This window comes from Chinchilla lanigera, unplaced genomic scaffold, assembly GCF_000276665.1.
Source record: "Chinchilla lanigera isolate Chin_1 unplaced genomic scaffold, ChiLan1.0 scaffold00074, whole genome shotgun sequence".
NCBI lineage: Eukaryota > Metazoa > Chordata > Mammalia > Rodentia > Chinchillidae > Chinchilla > Chinchilla lanigera.
In genome coordinates, this window is record NW_004955475.1 from 8,959,991 (window position 1) to 8,985,060 (window position 25,070).

At 37.4% G+C, this 25,070-nt stretch overlaps 1 pseudogene; it reads right to left on the reverse strand.

Annotated features, from left to right (window-relative positions):
- Positions 1-1,096: 1,096 nt before the first annotated feature.
- Positions 1,097-2,736, reverse strand: LOC102016700 (annotated as a pseudogene).
- Between the last annotated feature and the right edge of the window lie 22,334 nt (positions 2,737-25,070).

The following is a 25,070-nucleotide window of genomic DNA, read 5'->3' on the forward strand; positions in this document are numbered from 1 at the left end:
GTAATATAACTTCAAGTCTGGGATTGTGATGCCTCCTGATTTGCTCTCATTACCCAGGATTGCTTCTGGTATTTGGGGTCTGTTTTGGTTTCTTATAAATTTTAGTAATATATCCAGGTGTGGTGGTGCACACCTGTAATCCCAGCACTCGGGAGGCTGAGGCAGGAGGACTGTTGTAAGTTCAAGACCACCCTGGGCTACAAAGGGAGTTCGAGCCCGGCCTGAACCACATAGCGAGAACCTGTCTTAAAAAGACCAAAAAACAAAAGCGTAATAATAAATTTTAGTAATGTTTTCTCTAATCCTATGAAAAACGCTGTTAGTATTTTAATTTGGATTTTATTAAATTTGTATATCATTTTTGGAACTACAGCCATTATGGCCAATTTGACTATTAGTTCTGCTATCCAGGAACAGGTGCTACCTTTCTATTTTCTTTTTTTAAATTATAAACTAAGAATTTGTTTTAAAATTTTTCATTTTTAGAAATAAATGTTTAAAAAACAAAGTTGCAAAACCAGTAATTCTGTTGTATGCTAACTCCTTAAATGTAATCTATAAACTCCAAATAAGTCAAGTAATAAAATATTTTCAAATCTTATAGAACAAAAAGAAAGTCACGTTACTTATTAAATAATTTTGGATTTTCTTTACTCCTCCCAATTTAAATTCAAATATATAAAGGCTGATGTCCACTTACACTCTAAATCTCAAGTCTTCAACAGTCAAGTAACTATTCAGTAACTTTACATAACTATATATATCATATTTACCTGCCATAGAAAGAAGAATGGAGATTAATAATTACCGTGATGTTTAAGAAAATGCTGTTGTAAAAATGTTATGTTCTTCCCTCTTTTAAAAGTATATACAACTTTTTAGATGTAAATCTTTTGAATGCTATTTTTGAAGAGATGTGAGTGACTAGTTTATTTCATATTTAGTGAAGAGTAACTTGTTAGTCATCCCCTCAAAAATCCAAGCCAGGAGGGGATCATTTTCTTTGTTTTCTCTATATGGTCAGATTCATTCTTAAGGTAGACCAGTTGCAGTAAGAGGATGCATTTCACAAACTTCTAACATGAGTTTGTGAACGTCAACTAAAGCCACCGCCTCTGATGTGGATGGTTTCATTCAATCCGTGTTCTATGAACTTTATATCTTCTAGATCATCTTTTATAATGCTAATCAAGTGGCTAAGGCTTTCCTGTTGTTTCGAATGCTGCTTGATTTCTCATAACAGATGTGCATCTATGTAATATCTTTCTTCAGCTATGACTGCTCCAAAATGGTTCTGCATCCTGATTTGGGACATCATTTCATTTAGTTGGCTCTTAAACTGAGTAGGTGCATTTAGTTCAGACTGAAGTATATGTAGCCAAACCCTCAACTGCTCTTCCTCAGCGTGCATGGCATAACCACTCTTCCTTTGAATTTCCTGTTTGATTAGGACCTATAAGATTCTATGGGAGGGGGCTGGGGATTTAGCTCAGCGGCAAAGCGCCTGCCTGGCAAGCGCAAGGTTGTGAGTTCGGTTCCCGGTACCAGAGAAAAACCAAAAAAAAAAAAAAAAAAAAAAGATTCTATGGGAAAAGTCCATGAGTGTCCTCTTATATTGTGCAATTTTGGCCATACTTGTAGTCTGATTCTTATGTTGCTCACTAATATCCTCAGTTATGATACTTATTCTGGTCTGATGCTGCTTAGCCATCTGATCTTGAACCTTCAGTCTTTAGAGAAGTTCTTTAAAACCCGCCATGGGTACAGGAATTACCTTTTCAGAATCAGGGTTATCCACCTTGGCTTGTTCCCAAACAACAGGATCAACGCCAGGAGGGTTCTGTAATTCTGTAAAAACTGCTTGATTTGTGCAGGAAAAAGTTCTGTTCTAGTCATAGAAAGGGTTATACCTATTTGCTGCAGTTGCGTTTTTATATTGGCTTGTCCAAAATGGGAATATAGTGTTGTAGCTGGAACTCTTCTTGAGGTACCATTTGGAGAATGCTCAACAACATAAATGGCAAAATCTGTCCGATCATCTGGCAATGTTTTAATACCCTCTACATTTACAGCAAGGGTCTGGTTTCCTCCCAAAACTTTGTGCAATGATCCTACCAACTGCTGTTGCTGGCTTCGAATATCTGTTTCTTTTTTGTAGACAACTAAAACTACTAGCCCATCTTCATCTTTATAATTGGGCATACAACTATAACCGAAAGCCTTAAACCAGCAAAAAGGATTTTCTTGTATGAATTCCACTGGTGGAATATTATTGTTGAAATATCCTTTTCCTGTTACCCAGAAAGCCTACAATTGATTCCCTTTTGCTAAAATAGCATCTCTGTCATCTCCCAATAGTGTCGGAGCAGAAAGAGCACTTGCAGTATTTATCAGCTGGTGGCACTGGGTAGGAGCTGGTGTAGGCTGACTGGAGAGACCGCCTAATGTAGATTGTTGCTGTTGCTGTTGCTATGTATTAACTCCTCCAAATCCCAGGCCAGTTCCCAAACCAGTACTAGTTCCCATTGTTCTGCCAAAACTAATACCAAATCCAAAACCTTTGTTCTGAATACCACCAAAGAGTCCAATAGTGCCTGTGTTAGCTGGGGCAGAGAAGCTGAATGCAGAACCTGCAGTTGTAGATGTTGTCCCAAATCCTCCAAATCCACCCGCGGGTGCTATTGTGGCTGTAGTGGTGCCCCAGTTACCTAAGGGAGTTCCAAAATTGAAGGCCATGTCACAGAAGCAGGGGACCAAAGCACTGCTCCTGTGGTGCAATGCTCAGTGCATTCTTTTCTGTCTAGCAGGGAACCCCTACTTTTCTATTTTCTGATGTCCTCTTCAACCTCCTTTTTCAGAGTAGTGTAATTTCATTGTAGAGGTTTTTCACTTTCTTGGTTAGGTTAACTCCTACGTATTTAATTTTTTCTTGATGCCACTGAGAATGGTATTATTTTCCTAAATTTTTTGTTTGTTTGTTTGTATGTTTGATTTTTTTTTCTTCCGGTACCAGGAATTGAACTCATGACGTTGTGCTTGCCAGGCAGGCACTGTGCCACTGTGCTAAATCCCCAGCCCCGGTTTTCCTAATTTTTTTCCTCAGTGGGTTCATTACTGGTGTACAAGAACATGACTGATTTTTTTGTGCTGATTTTTTATCCTGCTACATTGTTGAATATTTGGTTTTTAATGCTAGGAGTCTTTTGGTGAAATTTTAAGATCTCTGTAAAAGATTATGTCATCTACAAATAACAATAATTTGACTCATTGTTTTTCTATACATATCCCATTTATTTCTATCTCTTGTTTGATTGCCCTAGTTAAATTTTTTTGAGCCAGGGTCTCACTATGTAGTAGAAGCTGGACTTGTACTCATTATGTAGTCCAGGTTGGCCTCAAATTCATAGTGATCCTCCTGCCTCAGCCTCTGGAGTGCTAGGATTACAGGCATGTGCCACCACACCTGGCTCTAGCTAATGTTCTGAGTACAATATTGAACAGGAGCGGTGATAGTAGACATTTTTGTCTTGTTCCTGATTTTAGAGGGAAAGTTTTCTGCTTCTCCACACATAATATGATGTTGGCAATTGGTTTGTCAAAAAGTCCTTTTATCAGGTTCAGGTAAACTCTATTTTCTTCAGGGTTTTTATCATGAATAGGTATTGGATTTTATCAAATGCTTTTTCTGCATCTATTGAGATGATCATGTGTTTTTTCTTAACTTGGTTCTGTTTATGTGGCGTACTATATTTATGGATTCATGTATGTTGAAACATCTTTGCATACCTGGGATGAAACCTACTTGGTCATGATGTATTGATGATTCATTGCATTCTATTTATCAATATATTATTGAGGATTTTTGTGCCTATGTTCATTAAAGAGATCATCTTATAGTTCTTTTTTAGTTGGGTCTATGTCTAATTTTGGAATCAGAGAGATGCTGGCTTCCAGGAATGTTTGGAAATATCCCTCACCTTTCAACTTCATTAAAAAATTTGGGGAGTATTGTTGTTAAAACCTCCCTGAACATCTTATAGAATTCAGCAATGACTCCATCAGGTCCTGGGCTTTCCTTAGTTGGTGGGATTTTGTTTTATTATTACCTCAATTTCATTGCCTGTTATTGAATTGTTCAGAACTTTTGTGTCTTCTTTGTCCATTTTTGGTAATTTGTGTGTGTCTAAGAATCTGTCCATTCCTCAAAATTCTCCAATTTGTTGAAGTAGTATTTTTCATTGTAGTTACCAACAATCTTCTGGATTTCAGGGTGTCCATTGTGATTTCTCCTTTTTTATTTCTCATTGCACTGATGTGAACCTTTTCTGTCCTTTTGGTAAGTTTGGCTAAGACTTCTCTATTCTTTCAAAGAACTAGTTCATCAATTCATTGAATCTTTGTATTCATATTTTAGTCTCATTTAATTAAATTCAATGTTGATTTTTATGACTTCCCTTGTTAAATTAGGTTTGGGTTTGGACTGTTATTGTTTTTAAGTATCTTCAGGTGTATAATTAAGTTATATATTTGAGATCTCTCAGTTTTTCTAATTTGTGCATTCACAGCAATAAACTTCTCTTAGGATTGCATTCATGTTTTGTTTTGTTTTGTTGTCTGTTTTTAAAATTTTTTTATTTTAAAAATAAAAGGAGGAAAACATTAACAGACAGAAAACCTTTCATAAAATAGCAAAAGAACAGTACAGACAATACAGAGTTACAAACAAAGTGGTAGGAAATTAACAATGCTTGTTGTATTACATATTGACATCTTCAAAGTGGTTTCTCATGAAAACAGATAGAGACATGCAATATTGATCAACCAAGGACTCATTGATAGTTTCTTTCTTGTTGTCTTTTTGAAACAGGGTCTCTCTATGCAGTTCAGGCTGGCCTTGGGCTCACTTTGTAGCCCATGCTGGTCTCAAACTCACACCGATCCTCCTGCCTCAGCCTCCTGAGTGCTGGGATTACAGGCGAGCTCCACCACGCCCGGCCCAGGATTGCATTCCTTTTGTTCCATAGGTACTGGTATGTTATACTGCCATTGCGACTTAATTCTGGAAAGTGATTAATTTCTTCCTTGACTTCTTCTGTGACATATTGAGTGTTGAGGAGTGTGTTATTTAATATCCAGATGTTCATAAGATTTCTGTGGTTTGTTTTGTGATTGACTTCCAGTTCAATGCACAACAATATGATAGTATACATAGGGTGATTTTGGTTCTTTTACATGCGTTTAAGCAGGCTCTATGGAAAGTATGTGGTCTGGTTTGGATAAAGTTCTGTGTGCTGCTGAAAAGAATTGTGTTCTGCTGTAGTTGGATAGAACACTCTGTAAATGTCTATTAAATCCATTTGTTCAAAGGTGTGGTCTAGGTCTGATATTTCCTTGTTAATTTTTTGTGTAGTTGATCTTGTTGTGAAACTAGGGTACTGAGATCTCCCACCTTTGTGTCTTGTATATAGATGTTCCACCCAAAGTCTCATGTGGTCAAAGGTGGGGCTTTTAGAGGTGGCTGGGTCTAGGTTGTATGATCCTGGGGTTAAGGATATGATGCTAGGATTAATGATGCAATGCTAGCATTAAAGATGCCCTACTTTGGTTGTGAGTGCTACGGACAGGTAGCCTCTATAGAATACAAGAAACAGAAAGAGGGCTATAGTCGTTGCTTGATACCTTCCTCACTACTTCACTGTTTTCTGCACACCATGTACTGTTTCTCCTCTGTGATGCCCCTCTGCCATACCACCCTGCCTTTGAACCAGCCAACTATGAACTTAAAACTCTACAAATTATGGGTCAAAATAAATCTTTCTCTCTTTAACTTTGGGTATTGAGTATTTAGTCTCAGCAATGAAAAGAGTAACTAAACCACCCCGTATGATTGTGTTGATATATATTGGATATTTTATGCCTAACAGACTTTTAAAATAAAATTAGGTGTCCCAATGTGTAGTGCATATATATTTGCGATTGTTATCTCTTCTTATTGAGTTATTTCCTTAATACCTAATGACTTTCTTTGCCTCTTTTTATCAGTTTTAGCTTGAAGTTTACTTTGTCTGAAAATGAAATTACAACCCTTGGTTGCTTTGGGTGTCTTGGTGCATGAAATATTGCTTTCCATCCTTTGATTTTTAGTCTATAGATTTTTGGGGGCGTTAGATGAGTATCTTAAATGCAGCATATTGTTGAGCTCTTTTTTATCCAGTCTGCTAATCTGTGTCTTTTAGCTGCAGAGTTGAGATCATTTACATTAAGCATTATTACTGAAAGGTATTGATTTATTCCTTTCATCACATTCTTTTTCTGTTTTTGACTCCTTTATTTTTCCTTTTTTGTGTAACTACTGACCTTGCTTGAGATATTCATTTCATCTCACATCTTGGCTTTATTAGCTTCATTGTCTCTGTCTAGAATATTCTTGAATATTGTTAAGATTTTTGAAAAGCTTTCAAAAATTTTTATTAGTTTATGTTTACAGTCCATACAGTTTACAGTCATCTTGAAGAGAAAGTACATGTATATTCGACAGCTTGTTTCTTTTTTTAATCCCCTTCCTCTTCCTTCTCTGCTCCTCTAATTCCCCTATCCTGATTTTCATTCTGTTGATACTATTAATCTTAGCTCATGTTATGGCATATTATGTTTACATTCCTTTAAGTTGTTAGGTTCCCGTATATGGCATATCTTTATTCTACTTATTTCCCATTCCCCTCGCCCTTGTTATTTTACAGTGTTGGTTTTGTGTGTACGTAATTCTTAACGTATTCTTCATAATAGAATGTCCTTAATTCCTTCTCAGTTTTGAAAGATGGTTTTTGTTTATTTCTCAGGCTTGAAACATTTCACTCCAAGCTCTCCTGGACCTTAACGTTTGAGTTGAGAAATCTTCTGTAATCCTAATGGGGTTCCTATATATGTGATTTTTTGGCTTTTCTCTGACAGTTTTTAAAATTCTTTCTTTTTGTTTCACACCTGGGATTTTGACTATAATGGTGTTGTGGGGAGCTTTTTAAATTTTTTTTTAACATAGTTGTTTGGTGCTTTGTAAACTTTATTTATCCTTATGTTGAGATCTTTCCTCATATTTGAAAAGCTTTCCATTGGGATTTTTGTAAACAGAATTTTTATTCCACATGTGCTGTCTTCTCATGTCTTGTCTAACTCCTTTTAGACTTACATTAGTCTTTTTAGAGTCACCTAGTAGCTGTTGGATGAATTTTTCTCATCCTCTTATGACATCTCTGAGTAAATCATCATGAATTTCTATTTTGTCCTCAGTTTATGAAACTCTGCTCATCCACATTGGTCATTTCTGCTGTTTATGAATTCTATAGAATTCTTTATCTCTGGGACTTCTGTTTGGCACCTTTTTGTTGAGTCTATGTCTTTGATTAACTAGTCATTCATGTTTTGAACTGTCTTGGTCAACTTTTCCGGTATTTTATTTGCTTCTCCCATATCTGCATTGGTCAGTTTTTATGTTAATTCTGCTATATGTTGAGCTATGTCCTCTTTGAACTTGTGAAGTTGCATTACTTCCTCTTTAATCATTTCATTCAGTTTGTCTATCTAGTGTTTGCGTTCTCCACCACTAGTGTTCCTTGGATCTGTTCTGTAGAGTCAGGAGTCTTTCAGGGCACTTTCCTGCCTTTTTTCTCATGTTCCACTTTTTTTCTTTTGGTCCCAGGGGTTGACATCAAATAATGTGAAGAGAGTTTGTTGTTGATATGAGGATGTCTTTAGTTAGGCTCTGTTTTCCAGTGATATGTTCTTTGGTTTATTTGTCTAGAGATATTACTAACTCCTTCAACCTATTCAATTTAATGGGTTAGACTCTGTCACTGTGTTGTACAGGAGAGAATTTCTACTGCTTATAACAGCATCAACAGAACTGATTGTATATCAATTATATGTATTAAAACTTGTTTTTACCCTTTCACCGCTTATCAGTAGCCCTTACTGTCTATACTATACTGTCATTGGCAGTCTGTTATGTAGAAGGAGAAGGGAAGGAAAGAGGAGGAGGAGGAAAGGAGAAAGAGAGGGGTAAGTCAGTAGGAGGAAAGGTAGATGAATTTTTTGTCAAGAAAGTGTCTCACTATGTAGTTCAAGCAGGCCTTGAACTCACTATGGAGCTCAGACTGGCCTCAGGCTTGTGGTGATCTTCCTGCCTCAGCCTCCTGAGTGCGGGGATTGCTGACATGTGTCACCATGCTTGCTGATAAAAAAAAATTAATATGTAAAAAGTAGGAGGTCAGACTCTGTTGGAGGCCTTTTATAGTTGGAGTAAAGGGTTAATGTTTAGGGAGGGGATTATTTGTGGGGGTGGGGCTAGAGATTGAGGGAAACTGTGAAGTTGTCACAACCTGTTGATATATTTGTGGTTAATTTTGTTTGAATCCTATAAGCAGAATTCTGTTAGAGGTCATCTGAACATGACCATGAATGGTTCCATTGGGAGGAGGATAGTGGGAAGAGGATCACCTGTTTCCTTTTATTTTTTCATTGCCATTTGTGGCCCCAACTGCAGTTTACTTACATGCTGAGTTTCTTCTTCCAGATGGGAAGGAGGGTGTGTGAAGACCTTACCCCAAAATCTACACTGTTGAATTTATTAGGAAAAATTGTTCACAACAGTCCCTACATTATCCCTTCAATTCATTCAAGGTCTGTATTTATAGTTTGTCTCTTGTTTTAAGACAGGATCTTGCCACATCCAATGCAGCTCTTGAAATTCTTGGGGTGAAGGACGGTAAAGGATAAAGAAATAAAGAATCAGGAAACAGAAAGCTGAGGTCAGGTGGAGCCCTCTCTCCAGATGGAAGAAAGGAGCTGTTCAACAACTGCAGTGCAGGGGCTGGGGATTTAGCTCAGCGGCAAAGCGCCTGCCTGGCAAGTGCAAGGCCGTGAGTTCGGTTCCCAGTACTGGAGAAAAACCAAAAAAGAAAAAAAAAAAACAAAAAAAAAAAACAACTGCAGTGCATATATTTATACACTCAGCAGGTTGATGTCATGTGACACCCCACTGCCTAGCAACCTGTTTTCTTGGATGGCCTCAGACTCTGTGTTTTCAGAGTTGGAACAGTTTGTTCATGTGGCTCGCCTTGGGTGCTCCACAGCTGTGATTAATTGCCAGCTTCAACCACTCCCCATGGGGTCTTGCTATGTAGCTCAGGCTGGCCTCAAACTGGCAATGATCCTCCTGCTTCAGCCTCACAAGTGCTGGGATTACAGGCGTGTGCCATCACACCCAGCTGATATTTTGTTTCATTCTTGATGTTCGTGAGTTTCATTTTTTTCTCTTTTTGTTATTAGTCTTGCTAAAGGTTTGTCACTTTTATTGATTTTTGTCAAAAACTAGCCTTTTGTTTTATTGATTTTCTCTATTGTCTTCCTATTTCTAACTCAGTGATTACTGCTTTTTATTTTTCCTTCTTTCTGCATGATTTGGGTTTCTTTCACTCTTCTTTTTCTAATTTCTTAAAGTAGGAACTTAGGTAATTGATTATAAACATTTCTTTTTGCTAACATAAGCTTTAAGTGATAAAAATTACCCTCTCAACAGTATTTTACCCACACCTCATGTAGTTTAACATATTGTATTTTCATTTTAATTCAGTACAATGTATTTTTAAATTTCCCTCAAGCTTTCTTTGGCTATGGATTACTTAGATGTGTGGTCTTTAATTTTCATGAGTTTAGATTTTACTATTATTGCCTCCTTGTTATTGATTTCTAATTTGATTCTATTATGGCTAGAGAACATACTCTGTATAATTTAAAGAATTTAAACTTTTTTAAGATTTGTTTTATGATCCAGAATATGGTCTATGTTGGAATATTCTGTGGGTATTTAGAAATTGTATTCTGCTTTTGGTAGGTGGATTGCTCAATCTATGTCTATTGGATCCTGTTGGCTTATGATGTTTTCCAATTCTTCTATTTGATTTCTGATTTTCTGTCTAAATGTTCTGTCAGTTGTCAGGAAGGTGGTTGGTATTAATTTCCACAACAATAATTGCGGATTTTTCTATTTCTTCTTTCAGTTCTATCAGTGTTTGCTTTGTGTGTTTTGAGGCTGTCTTTTAGTGGGTATGCCATATGGGATTACTATCTTTTTGATGCATTTATCCCCTTATGATTATGCAGTATCTTTCCCTGTCTCTAGTAATTTCTTTTGCTATGACATATATTTTATAGAATATTAACATATCCACTTATGCTTTTCGTGTTTGCATGACATATCTTTCAGTTTCAACCTTCTTAGGTTGGTAAATTTAAAAGTATTTCTTGTAAATAGCAAATAGATTATTTTTAAAAAATCATTATACCAGTTTCGGTTTTTAATTTAGTGTATTCAAATAATTAATTAACATTTAGAGTGATTTTGTGTGACCTTTTTTTTGGTTTTTTTCCAGTACCGGGAATCAAACTCACAATCTTGCGCTTGCCAGGCAGGCGCTGTGCCACTGAGCTAAATCTCCACTAAATCTCCCGATTTTGTGTGACTGTTTTTGTTTGTTTTCTGCTTGCTCAGTTTCCCATGCCTCTGCTTCTTTTTTCTTGCTTCCTATGTGTTACTTAATCAATTGTTTCAGGTATTTCTATGTGTTCTGGTTTGTGTAATTATCTTATTGGAGTCTATTGTTATCATAAGATACATAAGTAACATCACAGTTCACTGCCACCGACTTTTTATCACTTCAAGTTATTTTAAAATGTGCTCAGGATTTTGTTTTTACTCAGGTATGACGAAGCCAACGGATCAGAAGATGATTACCACTGAAAAGATAGTTCATTGCTCAAAGTGCCCAAAACGATGAGGCAGACTTTGTCACATAGGACAGCATGGGAAAATACCAGGGTCAGTCCAGAAACAGGAGTGAGGGGAGAGTGCTTTATTGTGATTTTCATTGGAAGGAACGGGCAATGTAGAAAGAGTATCTAAGCCGTCCTCAGATTGGGTAATTTGAATAATTTTAGCAGGCTCTAAGCTACGGGGATGATCCTCCGTTGTCTGGGGTGATTAGGGCAAAGGATCATTGCCTCTCAGAATATAAACGCCTGGCAGAAGAGGTGACTTTGACGGGGTTCTGATTTGGTTAGCTTGCATATGAAAGGCATTCTTCCTAGTGACTCTGTCTATAAGAACTGGCCAGACCTGGAGGAGGAGTCCCTCCTCAGTCAGCAAGGTCTCAGATGCCAGAGCACCAAGAATACGGAACATAAGAAAATATAGTCAATATAAAAGTAAAATATAAAAACAATACTTCCATTTAGCCTCCTTTTCCTTTCCCACATTTGAACACCATGGTTCTGAGTATTAGAGTGTACTGTATTTTTGTTTCAATTATCAAATATACTTTAGAAAATCCACGAGGACTTTCTATTGTATGTACTCATATTTCTGCTTTTTTATTATTTTTTCTTCTTCCCTGGTGCCCTAAGATTCCTTTTTTAAAAATCACTATTTTCCATCTAAAGAACTTCCTCTAGAAAATCTTTAAGGGGAGATCTACTAGCAAACTTCTTTTAGGGGTTGTTCTTTCAGTACTAGAGACTGAATCTAAAGCCTTCATAGTGAGTTATGTCCCCAGCCACTTTTTTAAAAAGTTTTTATCTTGAGACAGGATTTCATTAAGTCACTATATTATCCAGGGTGGACTTGAACTTGTGATCTACTGCTTTAGCTTCCCACAGTGCTGGGGTTATGGACCTGTTTTATCACTCCCAGATTTTGGTCTTTTTTTTTTTTTTTTTTTGAGACAGGGTCTTACTGTGTAGCTCTGGTGAGTTTTGAACTCACTGTGTAGCCCACGTGGACCTTAAACTCACGGTGTTCATCCTGCCTCAGCCTCTTGAGTGCTGAGACGACAGGTGTATGCTGCTGGCCATCTTTCATATAAGAATATCATTTCCCTTCTGTTCCTAAAGGATAGTTTCACCAAATATATAATTCATGGTTGAGAGGTTTTTATTTTTCCTTTCAGCACTTGAAAAATGTGTGACTTTCTTCTGGTCATCATGGTTTGAGATGAGAACTCTCCTGTGATTTTAAATGGTGTCCCACAGAGATAATCTGTCATTTTTGTCTGTCTCCTTTCAGGCTTTTTTTTTAATTACTTTTCAGAAGTTTCATTATGATAAGTCTCAGTGTGAACTTTTGAGGGTTATCCTGTTAGGGTTTGCTCAATTTCTTGAAAGTTTTTAGCCATTATTTCTTTAAATGCTCTTCAGTATTATTATTTTCCTTCTCTTTCTGGAATTCCAATGATTTCAATGTTTTATCTTTGCTATTATCCACAGATGCATTAGTCTCCTCATTTTTTTCCAGTTTATTTTGTCTCTGTTGTTCAGATTGGGTAAATTCCATTGACCTCTTCTCCTCAGTTGTATCCACTCAATTATTAAACCCATCTGCAAGTATTTAATTTCCATTACTGCATTTTTGGGTTCTGTAATATGTGCTTGCTTCTTTTGATCACTTCTATTTATTGTTGAGAATTTCTGGTTTTTTATTTGTTGCAACATAATTTTAGCTGTTTATTGAAACATATTGCTTTAAAATCCTTGTCAAATATTTCAAACATCTGATTCATCTTAGTGTTGGCATCTGTTATCTTCTCTCATTAAAGTTGTGATTATTCTAGTTCTTAGGATATTTTTTAATTGTATTCTAGACATTTGTCTACTATTTTAGGAGATTTCAGGCCCTAGCACACAGGCCCTAGACTACTTTATGGAGTCTGATTCCATAGATAATTAAAGTTTAGAGATTTTGAAATGCTATTTTTTATCAGTTTGATTTATATGGTGCTGCTAGGGCTCTTGCTACTTTTTGCTGGTGATGCTGAGTGGGAAGAATGATAAAGAACATCACACTTGTGGTGAGATCTCTCTTGCTGGTGCCACTCAGCACTTGGTTTTGCTTGGTGGGGAATGAGAGTTCTGGGCCTGACAGGGATCATCAACAGGTGTCTCAATTGATCTCTTCTGTTGAAGCTGCCACTTTTACTGGGGGCTGTCATTTGGGATTCCTATACCATCCAAAATAACAGACAGTCTACCCAGGCTGATTTCCATTGCTAGTAAGGGATTAATAACACTAGGCTTATGTAGCCTTGTTCTTTTGGCTTGAGAGCATAGATTATATATCTGGCTAAGTTTCTCTCCAACTGTAGAGTCTCTGACCAGTTCACTCTTCTCTTTCCATCTTCTATAATTATCTTTTGATTTTCTCTTGCATTATTTCCCAGGTTTACCTTATCATTGAGTCTAAATCTCTTGCTGAGGTCCAAGATGTAACTTATCTCAGGTCTGTTTATATTGATTGTTATTTCTCTTGATATTGAGTCTCATTTTCCTCTTCACATGACTACTAGTTTTTAATTTTATCTTTGCCTTTATTGATTACACAGAATAAAAACTGTAAATTTACTTCTGTCTTCTAGAGATTATTAACTTTTTGTTCCAGGTGGCAGATAAATCACTAGCTGATAACAATAAACTCATAGGGGCTTGGTTTTATACTTTTTTTGGATGGTGTTCTTTTTTGGGGGGGGTACTGGGAATTGAACTCAGGACCTTGCACTTGCCAGGCAGGCACTTGTGCCACTGAGCTATATCCCCAGCCCTATACTTTTTTGAAAAGGTCTGTTTCAATAATTTGCCCTTAGTCTTAGGGTAAGTTCTTTCACCCTTGGATATAGTTTTTGCTCAAAGTCAAGGGCCTTCTGCATTTTAGTAGGAAGCATGAAGTATTTACCAAGAGATATTTATCCATTTTATTTGGAAATACTCAAATTCTAAATTTTATCTCTGCTGATAAACTGTGGGCATAATGATAACATGACCATATTTATTAAGTGTGGTCTTAGTTACTGTCTCACAGCTGGGACACAATACCTGACACCCACAAGTTAAAGGAGGAAAGGTTTATTTTAGCTCATAGTTTGTAGAGGTTTCAGCCCATAGCCAGCTGCTCCAAGACAGGGTGGCATGGCAGAAGGGCATGGCAGAGAAGAAACAGTCCATGGCATGGCAGACAGGAAGTAGAAAGACTTCTTCCTTCTTTCCCTTTCCATTCAGTCCAGACCAAAAGCCCATTGGTTTGTATCCCCACACTTAGGGGGGGTCTTTCCTTCTCAGTAAGTCCATTATCCATACCAAAAACTGCTAAACTTATCAGTGGGCTAATCCAGCATCACACACCCATGACATAATCATTCCCAAAAGCACCACCAATGAACACATGAGGCTTTCAGAGGACATCCAGATATTAAACCATAACATTCTGCATCTGGCCCCCAAAGCACTCATGTGCATCCCTTTATGCAAAATACATTCAGTCCATCTTTAAGAGTTGTCAAATTCCTAACAGCTTTAGAACTGTTGAAAAATCCAAGTCCAAATTCTCCTTCTAAATTTAAGGCAAACCCTTAGCTTTAAGCCCCTACAAAAATGAAAAGAAAGTTAAACACTTCCAAAATACAATAGCACAGGATAAAAATTCCCATTCCAAAAGGTACTAATAGGGGAATAAAAAGAAATTAGACCAAGTCAAAACCAAAATTCAGCAGGGCAAACATCAAATCTAATAGTTCAATGTTCAGTATCCCAGGGAATCTAAGGCAAGTTGTGAACTCCAAAGGACTTGAATGGTCCTTCCCCTGTGGCAGTGCTAGTAGTTGTAGCCCTTATGGATTCTCTCTTGGGATGGCTTTCTCACAGCTTTCCTCAGATGATCTACATTCGTGTCTTTTTCAGCCTTCTTGGGTCTCCACTGCCTTCTTGGCTTCACACACTGTTTTCTCAGGGGCATACTACCTGGCCTCTTAAGCCTTCTTCTGAAATCTAGGTGGAAGCCTTTCTGATCCCATGTCTTAGTTACTTTTGCGACAAAATACCCAACATTCAAAGTTAAATAAGAAAAGGTTTATTTCAGCTCACAACTTGTAGAGGTTTCAGCCTGCCACTCACAGGCTCCAAGGCAGGATAGCATGGCAGAGGGACATCACAGAGGAAAAGCAGATCATGCCAGGCAGAAGGCAGCAAAGCAGCAAAGAAGCAAGCAGCAAGTAACAGTGACAAGTAGCGATCCTCTTTCTGTCCCTTATATCTTATCCAAGCTACCCAGCTTTAGGGCAAGTAACACTGTACACCCAGTGTGGAGCAGCCTTAATCCTAGCATCACACTATGAATCAACCCCAGCATGACGTCCTTGATCTCAGCAGCACACACCCTAGATTCAGCCACCTCTGAAAAGTCCCACGTATGACCACATGAGGCTTTGAGGGGTATAAGCCATAACATCCCACAACTCTTGTATTCTGCATGCACCTAACACCAGCATCATGTGGATGATGCCATGGTCTGCCACCAACTGGAGTGGTAACCAGGCTTTTTTTCTCTTTTGGTTGTAGGTGCCTGGATTGCTGAGCAGTATGAATCAAATCCCAAGGAACAAATTCCTCAGGCTGTCACTATTCTGCAGTATAGTACCCTGGAGAGCGCTTCTCAACACAAATCTTTCACCTTTGGAATTTTGAAGCTGCAAAGTTTAGACTCTTGCTGATTCTTCTGATACCCTCGGGCCATATTTTCTATTGTCCTATTCTGAAGTACTTGGCTTTTTATTGCTCATCTTTTCAGTAACCAAGTTGTCTTCTGGTCTGCCTTTGCAGGCCACAACCTTCCCAAATCTTTTTTGTCCAAACTTTTAAAATCATTCCACTGAGCCATTTGCTCTTCATTCTCAAGGTAGTGCTGACTAAAAACCCCCAACAATATCCATGCCACCACCTCAACTTTAGACTCCTTTGAAATTTCTTCTGCCAGATTAATCAGTACACTGCCTTTTATCTTAGACTCGCACATATCTATTTGTTCCAGATTCACTGCATGTTCTTCTTTTGTAAATGACATTATTCAGATGTTCTTTCTAATGAACTTTGGCTAATGAGAAAAATTAATGGGAGATGAAGGGAAGAAACCTTTCTTAATTTTTAAAAATTTTATTTGTACATGATTGCACTTCATGTAATTTCTATTCATCTTAAGGAATGGTTAAATGTGCACATTACAGCATTTTTCTTTTCTTATCCCCTTCTTCCTTTCCTCCCTTTCTTTCCCTCCTACTCCAGTTCATCTATCCCATTTTTCATTCCAGTTGATATTATTTATCTTAGGTTTTGTTATGGCCTATATGTTTAATATTAATTGGGGTTATTAAGTTCCTGTACATGACATATCTTTATTCTTCTTATCTCCCCTTCCCCTCCTCCTCACCCTTTGCCCTAGCTCCCTTGGGCAACTTCCCTATTGCAAATATCCATCCTCTTTTACCATCCTGTATCATTTTCTTTGTATGTTGCATCACTCAAATGAGAGATATCATATGGCATTTAAGCTTGTGTGTTTATTTTACTTGACATTATATTTAACAAGTGCATCCACTTTCCTATAAATGTCTCAAATTTTTGATTCTTTATAGACGTGTAGTATTCCATTATATATAGATACCACATTTTCTTTACCCAATCATCTGTTGATGGGTATACGGGCTGCTTCCAGGATTTAGCATTTATGAATTGTGCTGCTATAAATATTGATATGTGTGTATCATTGTAGTATGATGATTTAATCTCTTAGGGAAGATAGCTAGCAGTGGGATAGCTGGGTCATATGGAATTTCTAATTTCAGTTCTTTCAGAAATTTCCATACTAATTTCCATAATGGTATACTAGTTTATATTCCCACCAACAATGAAGGAGGGTTCTTTTTTCACCACAGCCATGCCAGCACTTATTATTGCTTGATTTCTTAATGATTGCCATTTTTCTGGAGTAAGGTGGAATTTTAGTGTGTTGTTTTAATTTGCATTTCTCTAACAGTCAGATTATGTTCAACAGTTTTTCAAATATCTGTTGGACATTTGTATTTCTTCCTCTGTGATGTGTCTCTTCATTTCTCTTTCCCATTTCTTGACTGGATCTTTAATTTTAGGTAGTATGATTTTGTTTTATCTTTGTATATTCTAGATATTAGTCCTCTGTCTCAGGATTAGTTGGCAGAAATTTTGCCCATTCTGTAGGTTGTCTCTTCACTCTACTGATTCTTTTGCTGCACAGAAGTTTTTTAGTCTGATACAACCCTACTTGTTGATTCTTTCTGCTATCTCTTGTGTGATTGAAGTTCTGAATAGAAAATGCTTTCCTAGACCTATGTCTTCAAGTGTTTTACACATTTTATCTTCTAGTAGGTTTAAAGTTTCTGTTTTAACATTCAGGTCTTTGGTCCATTTTGTTGGAAATAAATGCCCATACTCAAATTGTGAGTGCAGATAATAAATCAAGAAATAGACATCAAGAAATCTCAACAAGGCAGTTTGTTTTACTTCTGCAGAGGACTCAAGCATGATGTAGCAGGCCCCTAGGACAAAGGAGGGTTTCCCCTTTTATCTCTAATGCAGGAGAAGCAGCTGATCTCTAAAATCATTGGCTGAATTCAAAGGCTTGCAATCACAGTTGACTAACTCAGGTGGTGAGAGAGACGGGAGATGCCTTGCTGATTAAGTTACCAGGGGGCATTAGTTTGCAGTGCAAAGTCCTTGGTTATTAGAGAAGGGGAAACGTGGCTTAGAATGGACAGTTCTTGGTTCTTTATCTTGAAAATCAGCTGTGTTCTGTGAAAAAGTACAGAGTTACCATTTCTTGGATCTCAGGATATTAATGGGATGGGGTCAATAGAGTGGATGGCCAGTCATTTAAACCCAAAATGAAGATGCTTTTTCCTTGTGCTTTGACAGAAAATACAAAGCCTATTTCTTACAATTTTGATTTTAATTCAGTATATGATAAGAGATAAGGGTCTAGGTTCAATGTTCTGCAGATAACCAGTTCTCCCAACGCCACTTGTTGAATAGGCTACCTACATATACATATAAATACATATACTCACTACAAGCTGGCCTTTTTCATGGAAATGCCTTATTTATCCACCTATTTTGAAGGACAGTTTTTCTTTTCTTTTCTTTATTTTAAAAATAAAAGGAGGAAAACATTAACAGACAGAAAACCTTTCATAAAATAGCAAAAGAACAGCACAGACAATACAGAGTTATAAACAAAGTGGTAGGAAATTAACAATTCTTGCTGTATTACATACTGATATCTTCAAAGTGGTTTCTCATGAATACAGATAGAGACATGCAATATTGATCAATCAAGGACTCATTGACAGTTTCTTTCAGCAAAGAAATAGAAGACAGTAGAACAACTATGTTAACTATCCTGGATATACATACATACAAAATTTCTCCTTCTTTCCCTTCTCTTTTCCTACATCCCAGTTGCCCTTTACCCTTGAGTGTTTTCCTATCATTTCACAATGTCTATCATACCTCCTAGTTTAAATTAACTCTTGAAGGACAGTTTTGCTGAATAAATTAATCTGGGTTAGAAATTATTTGCTCTTAGGGCTTACAATACTTGATTTCAAGCTCTCCCAGCCTTTAGGGTTTGTGTTAAGAAGTCTGCTGTGATTCTAATTAGTTTTCCTCTATATGTGATTTATTGCTTTTCTCTGGCTGCTTTTAAAATTCTGGGGTTTTTGGTGGATATCTGGTAATTTAATGAGGGTATGCTTTGGCAAGTTTCTTTTGTTGTCATACTTGTTTGCTATTCTATAAGCATCACTTAATTGTATTTTAATCTCTTTCTTATATTTGGGAAAATTTCTTCCATGATTTCTGTAAGCATGTTAGTGAATCTGTGCTATCTTCTAGTTTTTCTCTAACTCTTATTAGACTTAGATTAGTTTTCTTGTTGTCATGTAGTAGCTGCTGGATAGGCTTCTTTTGTTCTCTTATTTTCTTTTTGTCTTCTTTGAGCTCTTTATCATAATTCACTATTTTGCCCTCAGTGTCAGACACTGCCTTCACATTGTTCATTTCTGCAGTGTATGAATCCTATACTGTTTTTTATTTCTGGTATTTTTGTCTAACATCTGTTTGAGGATTCCATATCCATGTTGAATCTGCTCTTCAAATTTTGCACTGCTCTGGTTAGCTCATCCAATTTTTTGTCTATTTCCCCAAAATTCACTGTAGGTATATTGAGTGATATTGCTGTGAACTTTTGGTTCATTTCCTCTTTGAACTCATCTATTTTCTTCATCCATTCTAAGAATTTTTCATGGATTTCTGCTACCTGATATTTGGCTTTTTTTTTTTCTAACTTCATGACTCCTTACTTTACCTTGGAGTATTTGGATGAACTCAGGGATTTTCTGTTGCCTTGCATCCTCATGCTTGTATGTGTATCTGTGTTTGATATATAGATATATAAATACACATTAATATTAACATATACATATATAAACCCCCCTTTTCCCCTTTTTGAGGGGGTTGCTGAAGTTTGTGGACTACAGAAGTGAGGAGAGTTTGTGGCTTATACTGAGATTTTTAGTATGATGTTGCCTCTCTGTGAATACTTTTTAGCTACGTGTGTCCAGTGCAAGTATTTACTCCTTCAGTTATTTACTTCAATGATTTGGACACTCCTGCCATGTTTTGCTTAAAGAATTACTTTTGGTTATAACAGCATCAACAAATTCAATCATGCAGCATTATATATGACAGTCCTTGCAGCTACACTTCCCTCCTTTCTCTACCCTTTATGCAGACTATGGCCATTTATTATTTATTATTGTTCTGCAGTGAGGTAGATGAAATGGAGGAAGGAGAATGGAGTGTGGTTGGATGATGAGTGTGAGACGCTGGGGGGGGGGAGGTTTGTAGGGGGACAGTTATAAATGAAGAGAAAATTTTGATGTGGGGTCTGATTCTACTGGAGTACTTTTAGTTGAGTTACAGGGTTAGTATTGAGTTTTCAGAGGATACTTTTGCAGGTAAGTGTGATATGGAAAGAAGGAGATTTACTTTGTGATTGTTGGAAACTATGTGGTTGAACCTGCTGATACAGAGGAAAGTAGGCGAGGTAAGTTATGGAAGAGCCACGGGCTTAGGATTGGGAGGATCAAGGGTTAGTACTAGAGAAGAAAGGAGTTTCTGTGGGGAGCTAAGTACGGAAAGTGAAAAATTTAGGAGGAGAAGTTTATGTATTTAGAAAAAGAATAAAGAAATATGATAGTAGTAATGGTGAAGAGCTAGATAGGGAGCTGAGATGAGGGAGAAAACCTAGACCCCCTATTAAATCAGAGCCAATGGAAGAAAAAACACACAAAAGTAAAAACCTAATAAAAACAAAAAACAAACCATAATCCCATAATATTAATTAAATCAAAAAACAAATAAAAACTCAAACCTATAAGATATCCAATGGGCACACAGATTAAATATTCCATTGAGACAGTGTATGCGATCCACATGTAGGTCCTTTGCCAGAGAGTCTGAGTGTTCACACCTCAATGACTCCTGAATCTTCCACTGCAATACGGAAGCTAACTCACACTCAGGACTTCCTTCAGCCAGGTTGCAGGCATTCTTGTAGTCTGGTCCAGTCTGAGTTCTTGGTTTAGGAACTCTTGCTGTCTCTCTCCTTGGATGTGAAGGTGAAATCTGCAGACAGGTTCACTGGCACAAAATTGCCCACTGAGTCAGATGGACTCCTACGTAATCAAATCAGATACAGTAGTAAGAAGCTAATTGGTTACATTAGTATCTGTCAAGGCAAATTGAGAACATAACATAAGACCCAATTTTGCGTCTCCCTATAGCCTAGAAAATAAATCCACAGTTATAATGTAAGCATCATAATAGCCCAAGTATTGACCCACAGGTAATGTGCACTAAATGCAATAGCTATGTCTCTTCTTATGCTAAAAATAAAAGCATTCAACTACAATTTTATAGATTCAATTATCTAAATCCCAGGGGGTTGGAAATTGGGTAATGCCAGAGAGGGGAAAAGAAAAGAAAAAAATGTGTTTTTAAAATATCTTCTGAGGGGCCAAGGATATAGCTCAGTGGCACAGCACCTGCCTGGCAAGCATGAGGTTGTGAATTCAATTCCTGACACCAAAAAAATAAAAAATAAAATAAAATAAAATGTCTTCTGAGACCAGGCATCTTGGTGTATGTCTGTAATCTCAGCACTAGGGAGGCTGAGGCAGGAGGATTGCTATGAGCTTGAGGCCAGCCTGGGCTACAAAATGAGTTCAAAGCCAGCCTGAACAACGTAACAGGATTTTACTATGTTGCAGATTCCAACTGTTTCTGGGTTTCTCGGTCCCCATGCAGTTCTCTCTTCTTTGTAGAATGTTATACAGTTGTCTCTGAATAGTATGGTTTGGGTTGGAATCTTCAAAGCAGAATTCAGACATGGTCATCACATTGGTAAACCATCCCACGTCTCTTTCCTTTTATGATACATCCTCTGTGTTTCTTGTTGATGTTCTCTGAGTCTCTCTAACATGACTTCTCCTCTACTCAGCCATGTTGAATCTTCCAGATCCTTCCTTCTCAGTGTCTTTTCTTTTCTTTTCTTTTTTTGAGCGGGGGGGGGGGTTCTGGTGCCGGGAATCAAACTCACGACCTTGCGCTTGCCAGGCAGGCACTGTGCCGCTGAGCTAAATCCCCAGCCCAAAAGTCAGAGCATTATTTCTATTTTTTTTGTGTGTGTGTGTGTGCTGGGAATTGAACTCAGGACCTTGCACTTTCCAGGCAGGCATTTATGCCGCTGAGCTATCTCCCCTGCTCAGTGGATCTCTCCTCAGCTCCTATAATGTGACTCCTCCTCCAGTCAGCCATGTTGACTTCTGCCTTGTCCAAGATCAGGTCATTTGTTTGGCTGGCACTTCTGCAGCCCCATGCATAGGGGAAACAATGCATAAACCCCTCCAAGTGGTGGTGGCTGAGCCAAGTTGTGGAATCCACAGTTCTGGAATTGGTTGGGGACCAGCCTGCAGGTTTGAACACTCCACTGAGACAGTGGGCCCGAGCATTCCACCAGAATAAGAAATCTAAACAAGGTACTTTTCTTCCTCTTTTTTAAAGAACATTTTCTGGCAGTGGCTGCATGTTCCTCCATAATTTCTGCTCCCCAGTGGTCATCCCCATGACTATCTTAGATTCCACCAGCTTGCCTTGTCTTTCCCTCTTCCCTTGTGTTCTCCCAGCACCAGGGATGGTAAAGGCTTCCTGCTAAGGCTAAACTCTGTGTTGCTGCTCTATCTTCTATTTGGCTCTTCAACTCTTCTATAGCCTGTATTGCCAATTTCATATATTGAATTTCTTCACTATTTTAAATATTCAGTGTAGTCTATTTTTTCTCTGATTTATAGCAATGCCTACATTGTCTTGATCATGATTGGCATTTCCAAAATCATGTTGAATAGTTTGTGTTTGGTGTTGGGCAAATACCCAGGGCCTTGTAAATGCTAGGCAAGCAGTCGACTGCTGAGCTACATGCCCAGCAAATCATGTTAGATTTCAAATGCAGTGTTTGGGTGAGGAACTCCTCTCACATGCTGTTTTAGTAACTTTCTCATTTCTGGGACAAAATACATGACAAGTTAAAAGAGGAAAGTTTATTTTAGCTCACTGTTTGTGGAGGCTTTATTGTATAGTCAGCTGGCTCCAAGGCAGGGCAGCATGGCAGATGGGCATCACAGAGGAGAAACAGTGCATACCCGTAAAGGCAGGAGGCAGGAAACAGCGAGCTTCCCTTTCTCTTTTTATTCGATTCAGGCTAAGACCCTGTTGGTCGGTGTCACTCACACCTTGGATGGGTATTCTGTCTTTAGTAAATCTATTCACCTACACCTATGACCATGCTAATCTGGTCAGTTACCTGATCCAGTTATTATGCACCCATAATCCATATCGGACACCAATGATCCAGCCCAAAAGCCCCACCTAGAAGTGCGTGAGGCTTTAGGGGACATTTTAGATATAAACCATAACACATGGGTTAGTCTTGGCCTTAGTTTCACTTTCATAAGAACTATGTCTTATCGACCAGAATATATTCCTGGAACCAAGTTATTACTGATGGTATTCTTCAAAATATCAGTTTAAAAAGTTATTGAAATACTAGGATGGTCTCTCTGTGGCAGACAGTTATTGAAAAGGATGGCTCTGTTACTGAAAATCATTAAAGGGGATCACCGTATGATTTTTTTCTTTTCAGTTTTTTATTTGTACATATCTTCAGTACATGCTGCCGTTAGAGATACACAAATAATTGGTGTTATAGTTGGAGACTTGGGTCCAACTGTGTCTATAACAAATTGTACTCCTGGGGGCTGGAGATTTAGCTCAGCGGCACAGTGCTTGCCTGGCAAGCGCGAGGTCATAAGTTCGATTCCCGGTACTGGAAAACAAAACAAAACAAAACCACCAAACAAACAAATTGTACTCCTGTGCTTCCTTTTCTCTTATACCACTTTGGGTTAGACTTTAGTCACTTGTAAACAACAGAGTACTGGTTGTACCATTCTCTTACTTTTCAGATTTTACCTTGGGGAGATATTGATGCCAACAGGCCAGTGCAGTTTAGGCGTATTCATGGTAGGTAAAGTTATGAATTTATGAAGATATGGTCATGGCAAATTATACCTTTCTGCCTTTTCTCTGGCCGCTCTATCACAATATGTAAATTTCTAGAAGATAACAGGTATATTACAAAGATTAGAATTATTTGAGTTGCCTGGATTAGATCTCACAGAAACTTCTCATTTTTTTCTCTTAAATAGCAATACCTTTCTAACAAACATCCCTGATACAACAGATATTCATTCTTAAAAAATCCACTCTTCACACAGTAACAACTAAGTAAAATATTAACCTTATCAAGATATAATTTTTGTACAATAACAATTCAATTCAGTAGCATAATTTTATTTGATGGTATGAATTGACAGTATGGTTGGATAAGTGTTGGCAGATGTACATATATATGAAGAATACCTTGCACAGAACACATGTGTAATAAGTATTGGATTTCTCTGCCAACCTCTATCTTAACTTCTTCAACATGATAAAGGCAACACATGAAAAACTCGTGACTAACATCCTACCCAATGAAAAACTGAAAGGTCTTTCCTTAAGATCAGGAACGAAGCATGGATATTCCTTTTAATCACTTATAACCAACAACATCAGAAGTTCTAGGCAGATCATTTGGCAAGAAAAGAAAGAAAACCCACTCAAATCAGAAAGGAAGGAGTAAAGTTACCACCTGTCACAAATGACATAATCTTAAATACTAATAAACTAATGAAACACTAAATATTCTAGAAAAAAATCTGTTAGAGGTAGTAAATAAATTAAACAAAGTTGTGGGATACAAAATTAACACAGAGAAATCAGTTGCATTCTATAACAATAAAGAATCCAAGTACTGAACTGTCAAAAAAAGGAAGTTAAGAAACAATTCTATTTACGGTAGTATCAAAAAGAATAAAATACTTAAGAATAAATTTAACCATAGCATATTATGAGACAATGAAATTGGAAATAAATGACAAAAGAAACCACAAGAACTTCATAAACACATGGAAATTAAATAGCACCCTCCTGAACAACCAGTGGGTCACAGATGAAATTAAAGTAGAAATTAGACAATTTCTACAATTAAATTATAATGACAATACAACATACCAGAACATACCAGGGACACAGTGAAAGCAGTACTAAGAGGGAAATTTATAACAGTAAAAACCCATATCAGGAAAACAGAGAAAACACAAATTAACAGCTTAATGGTGAATCTCAAACTTCTAGAAAAAGAAGAGCAGGCAAAGCCAAAATCTCATATGAGGGAGGAAATTATAAAGATCAGAGCAGAAATTAATGCACTGGAGACTAAAAAAAAACAATAGTAAGAATCAATGAATTGAATAATTGATTCTTAGAAGGATGAAATGAGATAGACAAACCCTTAACAAATCTTATCAAAAAAGGAAAGAAAAGACTCAAATCCATTCAGTTAGGAATGAAAAGGGTGAAGTCATAACAGACCCTGCAGAAATCCAGAAGATCATTCATGCTTACCTCGAAAACCTGTATTCTAATTAAATGGAAAATTCGGAAGAAAT